General features: G+C 43.9%; 1 long non-coding RNA gene across 1 annotated transcript; it reads right to left on the reverse strand.

Moving 5' to 3' along the window:
* Positions 1-349: 349 nt before the first annotated feature.
* Positions 350-23,571, reverse strand: LOC141089359 (uncharacterized). The gene is made up of 2 exons (XR_012232259.1): positions 23,322-23,571; positions 350-2,980 (listed from the first exon to the last, which is right to left on the reverse strand). It is a non-coding gene; the product is annotated as an uncharacterized lncRNA (long non-coding RNA).
* Between the last annotated feature and the right edge of the window lie 455 nt (positions 23,572-24,026).

Consider the following 24,026-nt stretch of genomic DNA (forward strand, 5'->3'; position numbering starts at 1 on the left):
ACGTTGAGGCATCATATACTGGCAGATTTCAGCTCTGAAGCTTGCAGAGTTATTAATGCAACTCTTGGCTATAATACAGGCTGTGAATCAAGTTGATATAATATATTTGCAGTGTTACTAAAAGCATACACACTTTGTTTTATTATTATGTTAGAGAGTCTAAAATGCGGTGCAAATTGGTGGGTGACCGGGTGCTGAGACTCCACAGCTCAAAACTTTCTGATTCTCCTTTTTCCAAAGGGCACTTCATCAATGTCATCACTTTACTCCATGATGAATCCTAATCTATTGGGAGTACATCCAGATACCTTTTTTAAATTAAGAAAAACAAGAAGGAAAGGTCCTCCAATAAAAGTAAAAAATTGATATTTTTATTAAGACATATGACAAAGAGTAAAACAGAGTCGGCAAACCATACTCGATAATGAAATAGCAACAAAACACACAACTTCTGGGTGAAAAAACAATTATTCATATATGAGGTAAAGTGTAATTATACATATACAATCTGGCAAGAAGTAATCCCATATATCTCACAGGGCACATGGACACAATATATGTCTAAATAGTATACAGCTGAAAAAGAAATTATTTCTCTTTTAATAAATAATTCTAATAAATAAATACAAAATTATGAAAAAATATATATAATAAATTCATAAGAAGAAGGATAAGTGTAAAAAATACACCTCATGGCTCCATTAGTAATATATTGATGAAAGTTATTACCAGAAAGGATCACCCAGAGTCCCCCTGATGCGCGTTTCGATATGGATATCTTCCTCAGAAGGGGTGCTAAACCTCCCATTTCGAATAGCCACCTTTTTATAATCATTTAGAGTACTAATGCCATTCACCTGTGAAAAGGACCGCTCCCGAGCATCACCATGAATCCACAATATAGCGGAAGTGTGCTCCCATAAAAAATCGCCGTTGCGCTGTCTGCTCAATTACCGGAGGTGAACCTTTAAAATCATCCCGGTGTCCACTCTCACATATCCAAGGACACCGGAAGTACCGGTGCCATCTTAGTTCCCCGAAAACAGGAAGTGTACCTTTTGTTCCCTTGGAGACTCAACGTCACCCAGTATGTCATTCTCTCCACCCTCATAGCAGGGAATGTTCGCCGTCATTTCAAAGGAGACCGCATAGTACAACACATCAGCGTCTTTCCTATGAAGCCGGCTCCCTATGTTCTAGATCCAACACGGCAGATACAAATCAAAAATTACTGCGCATCACTCTCCCACATTACCTATGCTCCATACTTAATAGGACGAATATATGTTAGAACACAATCTGAACAGGTACCTTTGTTCAAAAACATAATAGATCTCAACATACTTAAACCACTCATACTTAGCCATTCATAAATTATCACATATATTAAATAATTTATTAAACAAATTTGAGACCAAACAGGTGATGGATGCGAGCCCTCATACACCACCCAAGGTCACTCGAACATGCACCTATATCATAGCGCATGTATACATGTGCAAAAAATATTTAAAAAATAAAAAATGGTAATTGAAAAAAATATATAATAGTGATTGAAAAAAATAATATACAAAAAATGCAATCAATAATATAATAAAAATAATAAGATACAAAAAATTAAAACATTTTTTTAATTTTTTTTTCCTTTTTCCTCTTCTTTTTCAAAGATTTTTTTATACCAATAGGATGTACCAATGCGTGAATTAAAAATATAAATTAATATAAGAATTAATTATTATTAATCCATAACTAAAAGTGATATTAATACTCAGAGAATGGATTAAGAAGTGCTACTAAAGTGTACCAAATACATGAGTGAAATAAAATCACACCAAAAGTGAATGATGATTTATATTTATTCTCTACCAACATATAAAATGAAATCACACCAAAAGTGAATAATGATTTATATTTATTCTCTACCAACATATGAAAGTGAAAGCGATGCTCAAGTAAAGAAGTGATGGTTAAAGTGACAATAAATATCATAGTCATAAAAAGGTATATCATATATACAAAAACCCCCATAAAGTTGTGAAGTGCAACCAATTATTCTTATCTTTTACCATGCATACTCACTACCCATAGAAAAGAAAAGAGAGAAAGAAAAAATAAAAAATAATAAAGTAAAAAAAATTAAATAATTACTCTTTATTGATTCATTATAAAAGAACCACAATATAATAAAAGTGATAAAGTAAACAGATATTAATAGTGTACACCCCATAGAGTAAAAATCAATGTTCATACTCATATAGGGTGATATATCATAAGTGTGCAAACCACATACAGTACAATATTATATAAGTGACAGTTCATTCCAGTACAATAGTAATGAACCATGAATAAATATGAAATAAATACAATAATCATTTATTCAAGTACAGTAAAGCCCTTACATGACAGCTGTTTAGATACAAAACAAAATAAAGCCTCTCTTTTCTTACATACATATATACTCACAACCTATCAAAAAGAAATAAAACTGCACTAACATATAAGTGTATTCCAGCAATGCCACAATATACAAAAGTAAAGAAATATATTAACATATTAATATTTTAAAGGGCAAATACCGATCATAAAGGCAATCCATTAGAGAGGCTGAAGAGAAGGCATCCATCCCAAGATAGTTTTCAAGTCTTCAACAATCGGAGTACTTTAAAAGCAAGGAGCAAAAGATATGATCCACTAAGTGGAAAAAATTTTTTGAGTAAATTCCATTTGATGTTTACACAAATAAAAAATAAAGAATGAGATCCAAGTAATGCTGAATAAGAATGTACCATCCCGAAATATTCTATATAAAAGGATCTCCAAACTATGAGATGACACTCAGGAACAAAGAGCAGATAATATAATCCTTCATCCGGGGGTTTAAATGAATTTCCATCCATGATAACATAAGGAAAGCCGAATTTTCCACAAAAGAAGGGGAAAAAATTCCTCTTTAACAAGTAAAGATGACCAAGAAGTAACACTAAAAAAAGAATAAGAAACAACAATTACACAGAAAAGAATAAAAACATGTAAAAAACGACTGGTTCACAAAAAGGGAGCATAGCTCAGGACTTCGTTGAGACCCTTGGGGCGTACTGTCTGTAATTTCCAGATCCATTTAGATTCCATCCGCGAGAGTATCTTCCCAACATCTCCCCCGCGATGATCCATCATGACACAATCAATGCCTATTACTTTCAAAAATTTTGAACCACAATTGTGTACCATTTTAAAATGCTTAGGGATTGGTTTCAACGATTTGCAATCCGTGATCTTTTCAGCATTAATGATATCCAATATGTGTTCCCGAATTCTAATACGCAGTTTTCTTGATGTCAATCCTACGTATATGAGATTGCACGGGCACTTAGCGCAGAAAATAACTCCTTCCGTATTACAGCTCAAAATTTTCTGATTCTCCTTTTTCCAAAGGGCACTCCCTCAATGTCATCACTTTACTCCATGATGAATCCTAATCTATTGGGAGTATATCCAGATACCTTTTTTCAATACTGGAGGTTACAAATGGACAATGTTGATATCCCTACCAAAATCAGAATGGGAAGGACTACTGTTGCGAAAAACATTATTAATAAATCTTGGAGGGAAACACAGCTTAAAATTATGCATGGGGCTATTATTCGCTTTTACTATTCCTAAAATGGATCCATCATCTGACAGGTTAACTGCATGTCCCAAATGTCATCATTCTGATTCTGACCTAATTCATGGTGTATGGTACTGTCCAGATACTGCCTCCTTTTGGAAATCTGGTGGGCACCCCCTGGAACTGTGTATGTCTCCTTCTACACTACTGAGGTGACTCAGATGTAGATACTAACCTATTTAGAGGCCTCCAAATTTCTTCTCACTATACTATTCTTGACTAAAAAACTAATTCTTAGATATTGGTTAAAACCCTCCTCCCCCTCTATCCCAGAGCTGATAGCCCAGCTAAAACATTTTATTGATGTTGATCAGGGGGACAAAATTACTAATAGTCACAAGGAGATAAATTCATTTTGAAATGGAAACAGTCTATTAAAATATCCTGAAATCTGGAGGAAAGAAAAAAATGTATAAAACCCTTTGTTTCAACCTCCTGGTATTTCTTAGAGGACCTGGAGGACAACCTAGGTCAACTTCATAAATTGAGTGAACAAAGAATTAGACTGGTATAATTAATAGGGAATCTTTACTTCTTCGTCCTCTTTTATGCTGGCTTCTATGTTGGTTTGCTTTAATGTTAATTTTAATTGTAATTTTCTTTTGTATGTTGTAATTTTCTTTTCTTACACAACTGTCTTTATACCATTTTATGTAGAAATGATAAATATGTCATAATCAATAGCTGTTTAGCTAGTCTATGCAGTGGATGCAATTAATTGACTGGAAGGTAAAGGACTATAACACCACAACAATGTTTCACCTTCTTTTTACTATCACCCCCATACTACTCTATTTATCCCTAACTCCTGCAATCCCCCCTCCTAGTAAGGAACTATTCATCTCCCTCTCCATTCTCCCCAGCCACCTAACCTTCTCCTCACAACTGTTCCTCCACATACAATCCTTTTTCTCCAGACATGCACGGCCACATCATGTCCTATCCTCCTCCCACCTTCTAATGCATCCATTCCCCCTCCAACTGGTTGTCATCTACCGCCCCCCAGAACTAGCCATCTCTACCTTTCTCGACCACTTCACCACCTGGCTACTCCATTTCCTTTCTGCTGACATCCCCACCATCATCATGGGCGACTTCAACATCCCTATTGACACTTCCACCCCGACTGCCTCTAAACTTCTATCGCTCACGGCTTCCCTCGGCCTCACTCAATGGTCATGTCAGAGACACCGCACTACACTTGCTCATAGAGCCAGTGCGCGTGTCCTGAGTACAGTAGCAGTGCTAAGAGTTACCTGGGGAGCAGGGCAGCAGAGGTGACAAAGCGTGCTTCAACTAATAGTGTCAGAGAAGCCAGAGAACTCAGATTATGGCAAAGCAGAAGTCATGCACGGTACAGACCAGCGAGGTACAGGAGGGATAAACAGACAGGAGGTCAGACAAAGCCAAAGGTCATGCACAAGATATCAGTACAGTACCAGGGAGGAGACAGAGCGGATAATCAGGGCCAAGCAGAGATCAAAACCAAACAGACATAGGAGGTAAGAGGCAGAATCCAAAGCGATATCCAGGGAACAGACCGAGTCATACACAGAGAATCAAGCAACCAGAACACAGCACTAACACACTCAGGGGTCACCACACAATGCCAAGGGCAAGAGTATAACTGACAGGGATGGGAGCGTCCTGAGGCTATAAGAAGCCTCCCCCAGAACCAGGGAGAGGCCACAATCATAGCCCCAGGTGTGCAGGTAAGCCTGCATCGGGATCACAACCTTTAACCCCAGAAATGCCAGTCATCAGCACTGGTTCCAAACATTAACCCCACGTGTGCGAGTCAAACCCGCACTGAGATCATGACAGTACCCCCCTCTCAATGGGGGGCCTCTGGACCCCCAGGCTTGCCTGGGTACTTAGCATGGAAAGTCCGTACCAGGCGATCAGCATGCATCAACCGGGCCGGTACCCAGGACCTGTCCTCCGGTCCATACCCCTTTCAATGAACCAGGTACTGTACCGACCGCCGTACCAACCTGGAATCTACGATATGACCGACCTCGTACTCCACCTGCCCCTCGACCAAAACAGGAGAAGCAGCAGACTCGGAGTCTCCCCGGACTGCTTCAAAAGGTTTCAGTAGAGATTTGTGGAAGACCTTAGGGATCTTGAAAGAGGGTGGAAGGCACAGCCTATACGCCACTGGATTGATTTTTTCCACAATCTTGTACGGGCCAATGAATTTGGGTCCTAACTTGGCTGACGGAATCTTTAACTCAATGTTTTGCGTGGAGAGCCAAACTTTCTCTCCCACCCGAAACATGGGACCAGGTGTTCGTTTCCTGTCCGCGAAAAACTTATACCTGCCTTAAGACCTGGATATACGCCGCTGGACTTCTGCCCATGTATCTTTTAACCGCTGAACAGAGTCCTCAGCCCCAGGGCACCCCGAATCCAGACGAGAAAACTCACCAAAATGAGGACTGAACCCATAGTTAATCAAGAAAGGGGACCTACCAGTGGATTGACTCACCCGACTATTGAAGGCAAATTCAGCCAACGGCGGTGCCAGTCACTCTGTCTAGCAGAGGTTAGACACCTGAGGATCTGTTCCAGGGACTGGTTAGTGTGCTCCGTCTGCCCATTGCTCTCAGGATGGTATGCAGACGAAAAGGACAGAGACATACCTAATTTTTTGCAGAAAGCACGCCAAAACTTAGCCACAAACTGCACACCACGATCAGACACCACATTCAGGGGTACCCCATGCAACCGGATCACATGCTGCACAAAACCTGGACAACGTCTCAGCTGACGGTAGTGCAGACAGGGGTACGAAATGAGCCTGCTTAGAAAACCTGTCCGCCACTACCCATACCACTGTATTACCCTTAGATGGAGGGAGATTGGTAACAAAATCGATGGATAAGTGAGTCCATGGCCTTTCGGGCACTGCCAAGGGTATCAGCTCCCCTGCCGGCCGGCTATGAGAGCTTTTAGAATGAGCGCAGACCCCACAACCAGCAACAAATTTTTTTATGTCCGAACCAAGGGTAGGCCACCAAAAGATCCTAGCCACCGCCAGACGTGTGGCTGAAATACCAGGGTGAGCACTCAGCTTGGATTCATGGAACTCCTGCAAGAGTTTCAGGTGAAGTTGCTCTGGGACAAACAACTTCCCCTCCGGCTTGGCCGCCGAGGCCTGCGACTGGGCCCCCTGAATCTCCCGTTCCAATTCAGATGAGACCTCTGCTATCACAAACCCAGGGTGAAGAATGGAGGACGGTGGCTCAGGGGGCGACACCGGCTGAAAACTGCGTGATAAGGTGTCAGCCTTGACATTCTTAGACCCTGGACGAAATGTAATTGTAAACTGAAAACGGGAAAAAAAAAGTGACCAACGGGCTTGTCTGGGCGTTAGTCTTTTAGCAGACTCAATGTACGACAAATTTTTGTGATCCGTGATCACTGTAACCGGGTGACTGGCCCCCTCCAAAAAGTGCCTCCATTCTTCAAACGCCAATTTGACCGCAAGAAGCTCTCTATTGCCTACGTCGTAATTTCTTTCCGCAGCAGAGAACTTCTTGGAAAAGAAAGCACATGGCCTGAGGTTGGTTAGAGTGGCAGGCCCTTGGGACAACACCGCCCCCACCCCCACCTCAGAGGCGTCCACTTCCATGACGAATGGTTTGGACGGATCTGGCTGCACTAACACAGGAGCAGACATAAAACATTTTTTCAGCGTCGCAAAGGCCTCTTTTGCGAGCTAGGACCAATTTCTCACATCCGCACCTTTGCATGTTAGATCCGTGAGAGGTTTGACCACTTGCGAAAACCCCCGGATAAATTTGCGGTAATAATTGGCGAATCCCAAGAAGCGCTGAAGACCCTTAAGATCTCGGGGTTGCACCCAATCCGCAATGGCCTGCACCTTCTTGGGGTCCATGCGAAAACCCTCACCGGATACAATTAACCCCAAAAAGGACAACTCTTGTACACAGAATACACATTTTTCCAATTTGGCATACAAATGATTTTCCCTCAGTCTTTGGAGCACAGTTCGTACATGTTCCAAATGAGAATACTTGTCGGGGGAATATATCAAAATATCATCCAAGTAGATAACGACAAAACGACCAATGAGATCCGAGAATACCACGTTGATGAAATTCTGAAATATGGCAGGGGCATTGGTAAGACCAAACGACATGACTAAATTTTCAAATAGTCCCTCGGTCGTGAGGAACGCGGTTTTCCATTCATCCCCCTCTCGGACCCTTATCAAATTATATGCCCCCCGAAGGTCCAGTTTAGAAAACCACTTTGCCCCTGATAGTTGGTTACATAAATCGGGAATCAACGGAAGGGGGTACGTATTCCGTACAGTAATTTGATTAAGCTCCCGGAAGTCGAGACAGGGACGTAACCCGCCATCTTTTTTCTTTACAAAAAAGAAACCTGCCGCCACAGGTGAGACTGAAGGACGTATGTGTCCTTTGCGCAGACTTTCAGTAATGTACTCCTTCATAGCTAAGCGCTCAGGACCAGACAAATTAAACAGACGGGCTTTGGGTAATTTAGCCCCCGGGACCAGCTCAATAGCGCAGTCAAAGGGTCTATGTGGCGGTAACGTCTCGGCCTCGCTTTCAGAGAATACATCTTCGAAGTCCTTCAGGCATTCCGGAATACCTTCCAGCTCGACAGATGATACAGACACAGATTTAACAGGTTCAACCAGCAGTGCGGATTTATCATATAATTCAAAATCATTAAACCCCCATTGTACAATCTCCCCCGTTTTCCAGTTAATAACTGGGTTATGGTGTTGTAACCAGGGCATGCCCAACACCAACCCTGCAGGTAGATTGTCCAGCACAAAACAACTTATGTTTTCCACATGAGTAGCGCCCACTCTGAGCGAAAACACATCAGACAAAGTGAATTCCCTCCTTAGTGAGGGGAGATGAGTCAATGGCCATCACCTTGATCGGAACCTTGAGACTAACTGTCCCTATCTTGCAGTGTGTGACCAATTGGGAGTCAATAAGATTAATAGATGATCCGCAGTCCACAAAGGCTGTAGAGGAAAAAGAACTACCATCCACAAACAGTTCCACAGGCAGTACTACTTTAGAAAACGAGGAAAATGGTACCTGAGGGTCTGAGCAGCCTCCCCGTTGACTACCCAGACCTAGTCGTTTCCCGCCGACCGGGTTTGAAGACGGGCAATTCGGACACTCCCTTTTCCAATGTCCCGTTTTACCGCAGTAAAAGCATAACTGCTTGTCCTTCCGGCGTTTCCTCTCCGTATCCTTCAGGGAGAGGGCGCCTACATCCATGGGCTCAGGGGCAGTCTCTTTTCCACTGGGGAATAATGGAGTATCCACCTGCATCACCCCTCTGGCCCGCAGCCTGCGGTCCATCCGGACGGCCTGGGTCATGGCGTCCTCGAGAGAGTTAGGTGGGGGATGTAACGCCAAGGCATCCTGCAGCCGCTCGGACAAGCCTCTGCGAAAGAGTCCTCGGAGTGCGGCGTCGCTCCAAGAGACCTCTGCCGCCCAGCGGCGGAACTCAGAACAAAACCACTCAGCTGAGTGTTTCCCCTGACAGACACTCATCAACATGTCCTCTGCCAATCGCACTCGGTCAGGTTCACCATAAATGTGCCCAAGGGCCTCAAAGAATGCGTTCACTGACATACGTTCAGGAGCAGAGGAAGACAGAGAGAAAGCCCATGCTTGCGGAGCCCCCCGAAGAAGGGAAATAATGACCCCCACCCTCTGGAACTCATCCCCGGAGGAGCAGGGCCTAAGAGAAAAAAAAAGCTTGCATCCTTCTCTGAAAGACATGAACTCCTTTTTATCCCCTGAGAAAAGGTCTGGTAATTTGACCGGAGATTCGGGGGACGCTAATGACACATCCCTACCCCCAGAACCAGAAGCCCCTGCATCGACAGCCCCCTGCACAGTAACCACCAACTGTTGCTGGGTCTGGGCCATCGTGCGTTGTTCCACATTGAGCTTATGGAACATTTGGGTCAGGTGGTTGACCTGATCAGCCAAGGCTTGTATGGGATCCATGAGGATAACACACACACTTTTTTTTTTTTTTTCTTCAAAAAAAAAAAACCTGAAAGGGTCAGTTATAATGTCAGAGACACCGCACTACACTTGCTCATAGAGCCAGTGCGCGTGTCCTGAGTACAGAAGCAGTGCTAAGAGTTACCTGGGGAGCAGGGCAGCAGAGGTGACAAAGCGTGCTTCAACTAATAGTGTCAGAGAAGCCAGAGAACTCAGATTATGGCAAAGCAGAAGTCATGCACGGTACAGACCAGCGAGGTACAGGAGGGATAAACAGACAGGAGGTCAGACAAAGCCAAAGGTCATACACAAGATATCAGTACAGTACCAGGGAGGAGACAGAGCGGATAATCAGGGCCAAGCAGAGATCAAAACCAAACAGACATAGGAGGTACCAGGCAGAATCCAAAGCGATATCCAGGGAACAGACCGAGTCATACACAGAGAATCAAGCAACCAGAACACAGCACTAACACACTCAGGGGTCACCACACAATGCCAAGGGCAAGAGTATAACTGACAGGGATGGGAGCGTCCTGAGGCTATAAGAAGCCTCCCCCAGAACCAGGGAGAGGCCACAATCATAGCCCCAGGTGTGCAGGTAAGCCTGCATCGGGATCACAACCTTTAACCCCAGAAATGCCAGTCATCAGCACTGGTTCCAAACATTAACCCCACGTGTGCGAGTCAAACCCGCACTGAGATCATGACAGGTCCTCTGCGGCCACTCACAAAGATGGTCACACGCTGGACCTTATCTTCACCCGTCTCTGTTCCCTCATTAATCTCAATAACTCACCCCTCCCCCTGTCTGACCACAACCTACTGACATTCTCTTCCCTCTCCTCTCCTACTGTGCAATCCCCGCTCCATAATCTCACTCACCCTCGCAAGAATCTCAAACACCTCAATTTACAATCACTCTCTGAATCCCTTCTCCCTCTTACAGACATAGCTTCCCTTCATGACACAGATGCTGCTGCCACTTTTTATAACACCACAATATCAGCAACACTTGATTCGGCCGCCCCCCTCATGCAGAGCAAAACTCGAACAATCAACAGGCAGCCCTGGCTGACCAGCCTGACCAAAGAACTGCGACGGGTTTCTAGGGCCGCTGAGCGGAGATGGAAGAGAACCCATTCTACTGAGCACTTCAATGCATACAAGCAGTCCCTGCCAGCTTTAAGTCCATGCTCTCTGCCGCAAAACAAACTTACTTCGCATCTCTCATATCCTCCCTGTCTCATAACCCTAAACAGCTCTTCAACACTTTCAATTCTCTACTCCGTCCCACAGCACCTCCTCCCCCTCCTCTCATCTCTGCTAAAGACTTTGCCTCCTTCTTTAAGCAGAAGATCGACACGATCAGACAAAACTTTGGCCCGCAGCCCCCAATGCCCCTCTTAGCCGCTCAGCCCTGTTCTGCAAAAGCCAGCTTCTCCACCATGACAGAAGATCAGCTCTCCACCCTTCTGTCAAGATCACACCTCACCACTTGTGCCCTCGACCCACTCCCGTCCCACCTCATCCCTAACTTGGCCACAGTCCTCATCCCATCTCTAACACACCTTTTCAACCTTTCACTTACAAATGGTGTCTTTCCCTCATCCTTCAAACATGCCTCAATCACACCCATCCTCAAAAAGCCCTCCCTTGACCCATCCTCTGTGTCTAACTATCGCCCAATATCTCTTCTCCCTTATGCCTCAAAACTACTGGAACATCGTGTATATCTTGAACTGTCCTCCCACCTCTCCTGTTCCCTCTTTGACCGGTTACAATCTGGCTTCCGACCGCATCACTCAACTGAAACTGCCCTAACTAAAGTCACTAACGACTTACTAACCGCCAAGAGCAAGCGACACTACTCTGTCCTCCTTCTCCTGGACCTGTCCTCTGCCTTCGACACCGTAGACGATTCCCTCCTGCTACAGATTCTCTCATCTCTTGGCATCACAGACTTGGCCCTATCCTGGATCTCATCATACTTAACGGACCGAACATTCATTGTCTCCCTCTCACACACCACCTCCTCACCTCACCCCCTGTCTGTTGGTGTTCTCCAAGGCTCTGTCCTAGGACACCTACTATTCTCCATCCATACCTTCGGCTTGGGACAGCTCATAGAATCCCACGGTTTGCAGTATCACCTCTATGCCGATGACACACAGATCTACATATCTGGACCCGACCTCGCCTCCTTACTGACTGAAATCCCACAATGTTTGTCTGCTATCTCAGCCTTCTTCTCTGCTCGCTTTCTCAAACTGAACATGGACAAAACAGAATTTATCATCTTTCCCCCATCTCACTCTACCCCTCCACTAGACCTATCCATCAATGTCAACGGCTGCTCTCTTTCCCCAGTCCCGCACGCTCGGTGCCTTGGGGTGATCCTCGACTCTGTGCTCTCTTTCAAACCACATATCCAAGCCCTCGCCTCCTCCTGCCGCCTCAAACTCAAAAATATTTCCCGGATCCGCTCATTCCTCAACCACGAAACGACAAAAACACTAGTGCACGCTCTTATCTCCCGCCTCGACTACTGCAACCTCCTACTCTCTGGCCTCCCCTCTAGCACTCTGGCACCGCTCCAGTCCATCCTACACTCTGCTGCCCGACTAATCCACCTGTCTCCCCGCTACTCCCCAGCCTCCCCCCTATGCCAGGCCCTTCACTGGCTTCCTATCACCCAGAGGATCCAATTCAAAACCCTAACCATGACATACAAAGCCATCCACAACCTGTCTCCTCCATACATCTGTGACATGGTCTCTAGGTACCTACCCGCACAAAAACCTTCGATCATCTCAAGATCTCCTTCTCTACTCCCCCCTTATCTCCACTTCCCACAACCGCATACAAGACTTCTCCCGTGCTTCCCCCATACTCTGGAACTCCCTGCCGCAACACATCAGACTCTCACCATCAACGGAAACCTTCAAGAAGAACCTGAAGACCCACCTGTTCCGACAAGCCTACAGCCTGCAATGATCCTCAGTTTACTGAACCACCGCACGACCTGCTCTACCCCCTCCTACTGTATCCTCACCCATCCCTGTAGACTGTGAGCCCTCGCGGGCAGGGTTCCCTCTCCTTTTGTACTTGTGCTTCCCTTGTCTTACACTTGTTTATTATTCTTGTATATATTACACTTGTCTATAATTCCCCTTTTGACATGTAAAGCGCCATGGAATAAATGGCGCTATATAAATGCATAATAATAATAATAACAAATTGTTTTCAAAATGTTGATTTTAGTGTTTAACAAAAATTTCAATAAAAATTATATATTAAAAAAAGTTTCTGATTCACACATAGAGCAGTGTACAGTCTGAATTTACAGTATTTGAGCCCATATACCACTCTGTGCTCACCAGAGTGCTTCTGTTTCCCAAGTAGCACACGTATGACAAGTGTTTTGAGCAACAAATAGGGGTCTCAAGACTCTGCAGGACCAATCTGAATATAGACATTTCAGGCCCTGTCATTAGAAAACCAAAAAAAGTGTGGGTACGCTTTAATGTTTGAAATTCGATCTGAACTGTGAAATGTTGCTCCAAGATGGGCAACTTGTACATATTCAGGCATATCAAGTGTAATTTCCTCTAAACTATTTTAAAGCTGAAGATCTGTCTAGGTACTAGTGGCCTTAATGGTTAATTAACTACTTGAAGACCTTCCATAGACTTTAAACACTTGGGTGGTCTGTATTTTACTCTGGAATAATGTTCCAAATCACCACTACAGAGTAAGCAGCTGCACAAGATTGTGCAGGAGCAGGGAGCCTACTGTCAGACACAGCCGGACTCCCCATAGAGAAGGCATAAATGGTTTATTTATATCTGCACCAAACTGATCTCTGTATACACATTGTGAAACAAGTGTGTTGTGAGTTCATTTTCCCCTTCACTACTGAGGCCCGAGGAACTCCCTCTTCTGGTGAAGAAAGGTAGTGAGCCTGATTGTCAAACACCTGGGGCTGATGATGATGACTGGCTGAGTGGAGATAATGACTGGATATAAGGCTGCCGACGCCCTTCTGGCCTGCAGGTGATTTCTCTGTGGACTTCTAGGAAACCAGTCTGATTCCTGCTCATCTAAAGCTAAGATTTCTGCTTTGCCTTTTTGCATTAGTGTTTTGTTTTCCTTGCTTTTCTGGATTCTGCCATTCCCTGCTGGGGTGAGCTGAATCTCCTTTTGCCTGTTGCTCTGTCTTCAGAATATTCCTGAGTACTGACATAGCTTTTTTGAAGCTTAGCGTCTTCAGGGCCTTTTTTACTGTCAGTTTGTTGGCTCTTATTTTCATAGGGTTTTTCACGGATTGCAGACAGCAGCCTTCCTGTCCTTTCCTATCTAAGCTAGCGTTGGCCCCATCTTTGCTCAGTCTATCTTTCTGTCTGTGTTTTGTTCTTTCCTCTTGCTTCACCGTCATTATATGTGGGGGCTGCCTTTTACTTTGGGGTCTGCTCTGGGGCAGTTTAGATTTCCCTTTCTGTCTTTAGGCTATGTAGTCCTCCGGCTGTGATCGAGGGGCCTAGGGCATCGTATGAGCCCCCCACGGCTACTGCTAGTTGTGTTGATAGGTTCAGGGGTCTGCAATCCGATAGCTGCCAACTTCTCTGGTTTTCTGGACTTAGCTAGCATTTCTGCTTTTGCCTCCTACGGTGACTCAATCATAACAGAATCACCTGCCCTACCGCAGATCCTAGGGTACTCAATAGCAGGAAAGAATTGTATTAAAAAAAAAAAAAAAAAAAAAAAAAAAAAAAAAGGGGTGTATATTTTCTCCTCTATATCTCTGAGGCCGTAGGGGGAATTTTATTTTTCTCTTTCAATGGAGATAAAGCAATTGTCTGATCATGTGGAGCAGCTCGCTGCTGAAGTGCAGGGAATTTCCGCCTACCTTGCTCATTCACATGCTGCTGAACCAAAGATTCCTACACCTGATGTATTTTTTGGGGATCGGTCTAAATTTTTGAATTTCAAAAATAATTGTAAATTATTTTTTGCCTTGAAGCCTAACTCGTCAGAGAGCTCCGCGCAGCAGGTTAAAATTGTCATCTCTTTGCTGCGTGGCGATCCCCAGGATTGGGCGTTTTCTTTGAAACCAGATGATCCTATTCTGACTAATGTGAACGCATTTTTTCAGGCCTTGGGGTTGTTGTATGACGAACCTAATGCCATTGATCAGGCTGAAAAGACCCTGCTGGCATTGAACCAGGGTCGTGATTCTGCAGAGTTGGACTGTCAAAAGTTCCGAAAGTGGGCAGTACTTACTCCCTGGAATGATAATGCCTTGGTTGCTCTCTTTCGGAAGGGGTTGTCAGAAGCCGTAAAAGATACTATGGTGGGATTTCCTGTTCCCTCTGGTCTTGACGATTCTATGTCTTTAGCCATTCAGGTTGATTGGCGTTTACGCGAACGCAGAGCTGCACGAGAGGTGTTGCCACCTGTTGAACAGATGTCTGAACCTATGCAATGTGATAGAGTTTTTTCCAGAGAGCAGCGTCAGGAGTTCAGAAGGCGTAATAAGTTGTGTTTTTTCTGTGGAGATGCCTTGCATATTATTTCTGTCAGTCCTAAACGCGAGAAACGCTTTGCACACACGTTTTCTGTTGGTGGTGTTCAACCTAAGTTTCTTCTGGCTATTACTCTGATCTGCTCCCTGTCCACATTTTCCGCCAAGGCTTTTGTGGATTCGGGAGCAGCTCTAAACCTAATGGACTTGGATTTTGCTAAATGTTGTGGATTTCTGATGACACCTCTGCAGACGCCTATCCCTTTGAGGGGGATTGATGCTACTCCTTTGGCTAAAAATAAACCTCAGTTTTGGACCCAGGTGGTAATGCGGGTCGCCCCAGACCATCAAGAAAATTGCAGGTTTTTGGTGTTACATAATCTGCATGATACTATTGTTCTGGGGTTTCCCTGGTTACAAATTCATAATCCAGTTTTGGATTGGAAATCTGTGTCTGTGGTGAGTTGGGGTTGTCGGTGTGCCTTTAGTGAGGCTCCGGTGTTTTCCACCTCTCCTCAGTCGCATGATGTTCCTGATTATTTGGCGGACTTTTATGATGTATTTAGTGAGAATGAGTCTGCGTCTCTGCCTCCTCATAGGAGTTATGACTGTGCTATTGAACTGAGCCCGGGGTGTAAATTTCCCAAGGGTCGGCTCTTCAACTTATCTGTACCCGAGCACGAGGCTATGCGATCCTATATTAAGGAGGCGTTGGAGAAGGGTCATATTAGACCATTCTCGTCACCCTTAGGTGCCGTTTTTTTTTTTTGTAGCCAAAAAGGATGGATCATTAAGACCTTGTATTGATTATCGTGCTCTCAACAAAATTACTGTTAAATATCAGTATCCGTTACTCCTGATTTCTGATCTATTCTCCAGAGTTAAAGGTGCTTGCTGGTTTACCAAGCTTGACCTCAGGGGGGCGTATAATCTTATTCGCATTAAGCATGGGGATGAATGGAAGACGGCGTTTAATACTCCGGAGGGACATTTTGAGTACCTGGTGATGCCTTTTGGGCTCACTAATGCCCCTTCTGTCTTCCAGTGCTTCATGAACGATATTTTCCGAGATTTTGTCGATAAATTTTTGATTATCTATCTGGATGATATTTTGATCTTCTCCAAGGATTGGGATTCTCATGTGGAACATATTCGGACTGTGTTCCGGATCTTGAGGGAGAATTCCCTGTATGTCAAAGGATCTAAATGCCTTTTTGGAGTACAGAGGATTTCTTTTTTGGGATTTATTTTGTCCCCGTCAACTATTGAAATGGACCCGGCCAAGGTACAGGCCATTTACGATTGGGTTCAGCCCACTTCTTTGAAGGCCCTCCAGAAGTTTTTGGGTTTTGCTAATTTTTATCGGAAATTTATAGCAAAATTTTCTAGTATTGCCAAGCCATTGACTGATTTGACTAAGAAGGGTGCTGATGTGTTAAATTGGTCTCTGGAGGCTGTTTCTTCCTTTCAGGAGCTGAAGCGAAGATTCACCTCCGCCCCGGTTTTGCGGCAACCTGATGTCTAACTTCCGTTCCAGGTAGAGGTGGATGCTTCTGAGATTGGTGCAGGAGCTGTTTTGTCCCAAAAGTATCCTGTAACATCTAAAATGAATCCCTGTGCTTTCTTTTCTCGAAAGTTCTCTCCATCTGAACGTAACTATGATGTGGGGAATCGGGAACTGTTGGCCATGAAATGGGCATTTGAGGAGTGGAGACATTGGTTGGAGGGAGCTAAGCATCAAGTCGTGGTCCTCACTGACCACAAGAATTTGATTTACCTAGAGTCGGCTAAGCGCTTGAACCCTAGACAGGCTAGGTGGGCCTTGTTTTTTACACGTTTTGATTTTGTGGTTTCTTTTCTTCCTGGAACTAAAAATGTCAAGGCTGACGCCCTCTCTAGGAGCTTCTTTGCTGATTCTCCTGTGGTGACCAAGCCTGCTACCATCTTAGGCGAAGGGGTAGTTCTTTCTGCCATCTCGCCCGATTTGAGACGTGCTATGGAAGAGTTCCAGGAGGACAAACCTGAGCGTTGTCCCAGTGGAAAGTTGTATGTTCCTGACCAGTGGAAGAAGAGAGTGATGTCTGAAGTTCATTGCTCTGCTTTGGCTGGTCATCCAGGTATTTTTGGTACTAGAGATCTGGTGAGTAGGTCTTTTTGGTGGCCCTCCTTGTCTCGTGATGTCAGGAATTTTGTGCAGTCCTGTGGGACGTGCTCCCGGTCTAAATAGTGTTCTCGCTCTAGTGGGTTGTTGATGCCTTTGCCTGTCCCCAAGAGGCCATGGACCCATATTTCAATGGATTTCATCTCTGATATGCCTGTCTCTCAAAGGATGACTGTTATTTGGGTGATTTGTGATAGGTTCTCTAAGATGGTTCATCTTGTACCACTCCCTAAGTTGCCGTCTTCCTCTGAATTGGTGCCCCTGTTTTTACAACAGGTGGTTCGCTTGCACGGGATTCCTGAGAACATTGTATCTGACAGAGGAGTCCAGTTTGTGTCTAGATTTTGGAGAACTTTCTGTTCCAAGCTGGGAATTCAGTTGTCCTTCTCCTCTGCTTTTCACCCTCAGACCAATGGGCAGACAGAGAGAACAAACCAGACCTTGGAGTCATATTTGAGATGTTTTATTTCTGCTGATCAGGATGATTGGGTTTCATTTTTGCCCTTGGCCGAATTTGCTTTAAATAATAGAGCTAGTTCTGCCACTTTGATGTCTCCTTTTTTTTGTAACTATGGGTTTCATCCTCGATTTTCTTCAGGGCAGGTGGAGCCCTCCGCCTGCCCAGGGGTTGACACTGTGGTGGAGAGAATGCACCAGATCTGGGACCAAGTGGTGGATAAGTTATCTCTCTCCCAGGAAAAGGCCCAGCGGTTTTCCAACCGACATAGGACCATTGGTCCCCAATTTAAGGTTGGTGATATGGTGTGGTTATCATCAAAAAATATTGCTATGAAGGTGGCTTCTCCTAAGTTTAAGCCTAGATTTATTGGACCTTACAAGATTTTGGAGATTATTAATCCAGTCTCTTTTCGTTTGGCTCTTCCTGTCACATTTAAAATCCATAATGTGTTCCATAAATCTTTGTTGAAGAGGTTTGTTGAACCTGTTGTTCCGGGGGGTTGCACCTCCAGACCCTGTATTGGTTGAAGGTAACATGGAATATGAGGTAGAGAAAGTACTGGATTCCCGTCTGGCTAGACGGAGACTCCAGTATTTGGTTAAGTGGAAGGGTTATGGTCAGGAGGATAATTCCTGGGTCTCTGCCTCTGATATTCATGCCAAAAGATTGGTGCGTGCCTTTCATCGGGCTCACCCTGATCGCCCTGGTGGCATGGTTGAGGGTTCGGTGACCCCTCCTCAAGGGGGAGGTACTGTTGTGAGTTCATTTTCCCCTTCACTACTGAGGCCCGAGGAACTCCCTCTTCTGGTGAAGAAAGGTAGTGAGCCTGATTGTCAAAAACCTGGGGCTGATGATGATGACTGGCTGAGTGGAGTTAATGACTGGATATAAGGCTGCCGACGCCCTTCTGGCCTGCGGGTGATTTCTCTGTGGATTTCTAGGAAACCAGTCTGATTCCTGCTCATCTAAAGCTAAGATTTCTGCTTTGCCTTTTTGCATTAGTGTTTTGTTTTCCTTGCTTTTCTGGATTCTGCCATTCCCTGCTGGGGTGAGCTGAATCTCCTTTTGCCTGTTGCTCTGTCTTCAGAATATTCCTGAGTACTGACATAGCTTTTTTGAAGCTTAGCGTCTTCAGGGCCTTTTTTACTGTCAGTTTGTTGGCTCTTATTTTCATAGGGTTTTTCACGGCTTGCACACAGCAGCCTTCCTGTCCTTTCCTATCTAAGCTAGCGTTGGCCCCATCTTTGCTCAGTCTATCTTTCTGTCTGTGTTTTTTTCTTTCTTCTTGCTTCACCGTCATTATATGTGGGGGGCTGCCTTTTACTTTGGGGTCTGCTCTGGGGCAGTTTAGATTTCCCTTTCTGTCTTTAGGCTATGTAGTCCTCCGGCTGTGATCGAGGGGCCTAAGGCATCGTAGGAGCCCCCCACGGCTACTGCTAGTTGTGTTGATAGGTTCAGGGGTCTGCAATCCGATAGCTGCCAACTTCTCTGGTTTTCTGGACTTAGCTAGCATTTCTGTTTTTGCTTCCTACGGTGACTCAATCATAACACAAGTGCTTTGTATTCAGCAAAGTGTCTGCAAATTGAGATTTGGGTTTTGACTTTTTCCTAAGTTATGTGATAAGGCTCGTTAAAGGGTCAATAGTGACTTGTAGGTGTTAGGGTTGGCGGATTGCACTAAATTAAAATAAATTATAAAGTGCAATCGCAACCTGGGGTCCACTGTGCAGAGATGTTTCACTGCTGCTAGTGAGCAATGACGGAAACTAAACAGTGAGTGATTGCTTGAACACAGTGTGTTAGCACCACACAGTGTGAACGGAACACAGAGAACCCCGCACCGGTACTGAAGGCTAAGAGCAATACCCTGCTGACCGTCACAGGGATAAAGCAAATATGACGCTAGTTGTGGAACTCTATCGCTCTCCCAGGGAAGTCAGGGCAAATGGTTGGACTTGCTCTGCAACTCAGCTGTGCTAACTGCACACACGACGGAAACAGATACTAAGCAAAGCGGGAGTGTCCCACACTACACTACCTGCCTAGACACACAGTCACTGTGGTAGCGTATCCACTCACACACGCAATCTCCAATGATACTAGCGCCCCGGCGTGCGCCTGTGAGAGCCTTTTATACACTAGGCTCATGTCCAGTTGAACAGGACCTTGCCCGTGGACCAATCCGGAGCTGCCACATCACCAGAGCAGCTGACGTCCGACCACCAATGAGAAGACACCACCTTACGGACATGCTCCGTACGGTGATGTCAGGACTTAGACTCCAGAGCGCCAGACTGCACATGAATATCATTGATTACTAAGGCCTTGGCTGGAGACCTAGCAGCCAGCAAGCATGTAGCACGAGTCTGGGCAAGGTGCTGGGACCAGCGTCTGTTCTGAGCAGCAATCTGAGCGGCTGGACCCGAATGGTGGACCGCAGAGGCAGATAAGGCTTGGGATCTATCCCATGCAGCTGGAGGATCCTGATGCCTAACAGTAGGACTCTTACTTCTTTTAGATGGGACTAGGGTTCTAGTCATTTTCCTCTCTGAAGAAGCAATTTTCAGTATAGGAAGTTACTTTCTCTGCTGGACACAGCCGTTCCTGTGATTGTTGGGTGCCAAGAATGAGCAGGAGCTGCTGAATCCTAGCAGACCCAGATCAAATCTGTTGTTCAAGCAGGAGGCTGAATTTGCTCTGCTATTTGGGCACTTATGCCAACACAGTTATAGGGAAAATCAGCAGTATTAAAATATATTTAAACATCAAAATGACCGCCAATTGTCTTTTATGATCTTATGGAGGCATAATGTATGAAATATACGACAAAACAAATGAATAAAAGCTAAGAAAATAATGATTAAAGCAATTAAAAAAAGACTCAGAAAAAAAACAGAATATAAAACGACATAACAATTAGGCCGCTTATATCATGTTAAAAAGGAGGCAAAAATTATTTGAATATCTGACTGAGAAAAAAAAGTTAGAGCTGTTTAAAACTGGATGAAAAAAATATGCTTGGTCGGGAATATGGAATAATTGGCTTGTCCTGAACTGGTTATGAGCGAACTCTGTCTATCTGTTATACCTGATGGAAGGTTCTTTCTGCTTTTAGAGGAACATGTTTATCCTTAAGCCACGTTCACACGTTCATTATTTGGTCAGTATTTTACATTGGTATTTGTAAGCCAAAACCAGGAGTGGGTGATAAATACAGAAGTGGTGACGTGTTTCTATTATACATTTCCTCTGACTGTTCTACTCCTGGTTTTGGCTTTCTCATGTAAAATACTGACAACATATGGTACTGAACATGTGAACATGGCCTTATAGTCGTCCTGGTTGTTTTTAATTTTCACATTTCACGAGGAAGCTGTCTGTGAAAGTAAACTTGAGTTTGTATGTTGCCGTCGATGATTCAGTAAGAGGAATTTACAACAATTCTGGTGGCTTGGAAACTTGTTGATTGCTCTTGTGTATTATTATCACTCAGAGAAAACGGTGTTAATTTAAGGGTAAGCAGTATACTATTGTTTCTGACTTCCAACATAGATACAGTTGGAAAAAACGCACAAAATTGCATGTATTGGACTCCTTGAAGTCTTTGGTTCCATTCCCGAATTATGTTTTTCAGGGTCATTGGGTGCAGATGGGACTCTCAGCAGTATAACATTTAAAAAAAAAAAATCAGGCCCTCAAAACTTTATTAGGTTGGGTTCACATTGGGTTACTGGGCAAAGCGCTGATGGATCCGTTACATAGCGGCACTAACACTATGTAACGGACCCGTTAACGCCTCCATTGCCCGCAATGAATGTAGCGCATCCTAATGCATGCCAAAATTGGCATGCATTAGCAAGTATGCGTTAATTCATGACGCACCCTCGAACGCTGTATGCAGCGTTTTTGGGTGCATTGGCAGTAGCGCACAGCGAACGGACCTGTTCGCTATGCATAGAACTGTATGGGCTAACGCATGGTAGCGCATGGTACCTTAGTGCTACCATGTGTTAACGCTAGGTCCTAAAAGATGTAAAAAATGACATCAGCATTAGCGCATCTGTTTAACGTATCCGTTAAATGGATGCCCTAGCACAATGTGAGCCTAGCCTTATTAAATAGATTTTCAGGTGTACAAATACGCTATTTCCAATATACAAGCATATATAGTACATACCATGGGCACAGCACATTGCAACTAATGAATACGTGAACTCCAATTTTGCTATACATGTTAAAAACATAAGGTACTTACTTAGTTAACATTTTTTGATCAAAAAGTGCAAAAGCCGTCCAACCTCATCAAGGTGTACCTAATTAATATGGAAAGTCATTAGCTCTAATGTCTCATCTCGACATGCCCAGAGAGGCCTCATCTGAACTGGGAAAATGAAAGCAAATCAGGGAACTCCCATAAGTGGCACAAATGTGTGGCTAAAATGTGGTTTGAACTCAGTCGATAAGGAGTCTCCAGAATTATTTGCATATGAACAAAACAATAGACAAATCCTTATACTGAAATATGGAAGAGCCAATGAGGATGTGTGAATATGTTGAAAAAAAATTGTATTCAAATTCAAGTCGATGATTCATTGACAACTAACATTACGGACTGATACAGGATTTTATCATCTCCACATAGCTGCAAATACCAACGATAGCTATAAAGAAATCAAAAGTATTACCTATATTTGCATATTTTATGTTATCGCTGAGCAGTCTGTTTAATATCCACCTTAGTAATATCTGGTCATGTATACAATCTAGTCAGCTATAAATTTCATTAGTGCTAATAGTATACATAAACTTCCATTACTTATTATGTCAAGATGCCAGGTGTTACTATGTGAAAGTAGGAATCACAAGATATGGTTTCAAGTCATTCCAACATCTAGATAAGGCAGTGGTGGTATAGGGTTACAATTAAAGGTGTTGTCCCCTTTCAGACAATTTTTCTTAGTAAAAAAAAAAAAGTGCTACTTTGTCACAGCAACCAATCGGTGAGCACAGGGCTTCATGCCCTTTACACAGGTAGAGCTCATGTAATGCCAGTTTCTGGTTCACCCGCTAGGCTGCACCACTCCTTAGTTGCGGCTTATGCTTCACAATATCAGTTCTGTTTTGTTCCTGGGACTTTTGGTGCCACAAAATCAGTGAACTATGGGATTAATTGTCTAGTTTAGTCTTTTTTGAGAGCACTGGGCTAGGCTGTCTGCTATTTAAACCCCTGACAACCGCCGAGGTCACACTTGCGAGAAACTCACTCGAGTCTCACATCTCAATACCTGGCACTGCCGCCGGCACTCAGGACCGGAGCGCTCAGCTGCATAGAAATTCATGCAGCCGCATACTTCGGCCCCGAGTGCTGGCGGCAGTGCCGGGTATTGAGATATAAAAAAAGGGGGAGACAGAAGCGCACAATAGGGTCTTATCCAATGATATAAACGTTCCACAGATATGGATCCACTCACCTGGTTCAGTTGTGTGGAACACAACAACCATAAGCACAAATGGGTAGGATCCGATGAACTGCAGCAATCAGCCGGTCACTAGAATTGCACATATAGGAAGGAGAGAAGTCCGGCTTTCAGGATCGCGCTGTTCCAGTCCAAAGTTCACAAGGAGTTAATCCAAGGACCAAGCAGTGATTATAACTTTCTTTTTATTCCATAAACTCTACGCGTTTCGTGTACACTTCCTCAGGAGCAAAGTTACACTGGCATCACATTCCATTCTCCTTATATACTAACTCCCCCAGGAAGTGAGGTAGGTGCTCATTGCACTTAAAAAAATTCACACATAACTATCAACATAATGTAAAATCACAAAAATCACTAAAATTCATCTATAAAACACACTTCTATAAAAACACACATATGTAAAACTTCACACTAGAAAAAATGTAAAACATTATAATAAAATTATGATTATACTCAATAAAAATCTAAAATTCTTGGTACATCATATCAATTAGCAGAACAACATTCACAAATCTCTTATATAACCACACTTATATTTTCCTTTCAGTATTAACCCTTCATTCAACATATTATACTTTGCTTATATTTCAGGCAGATGATCATTTATTAATTAATGTATGTACTCCTATGTGGATTTGATCCTGCACAGCAGACCCATGCTCTGCACTCAAGAAACTTTTCTGTTCTCTCAGCCAA

Source organism: Dendrobates tinctorius, unplaced genomic scaffold (assembly GCF_039654945.1).
Source record: "Dendrobates tinctorius isolate UK_male_01 unplaced genomic scaffold, ASM3965494v1 ptg000008l, whole genome shotgun sequence".
NCBI lineage: Eukaryota > Metazoa > Chordata > Amphibia > Anura > Dendrobatidae > Dendrobates > Dendrobates tinctorius.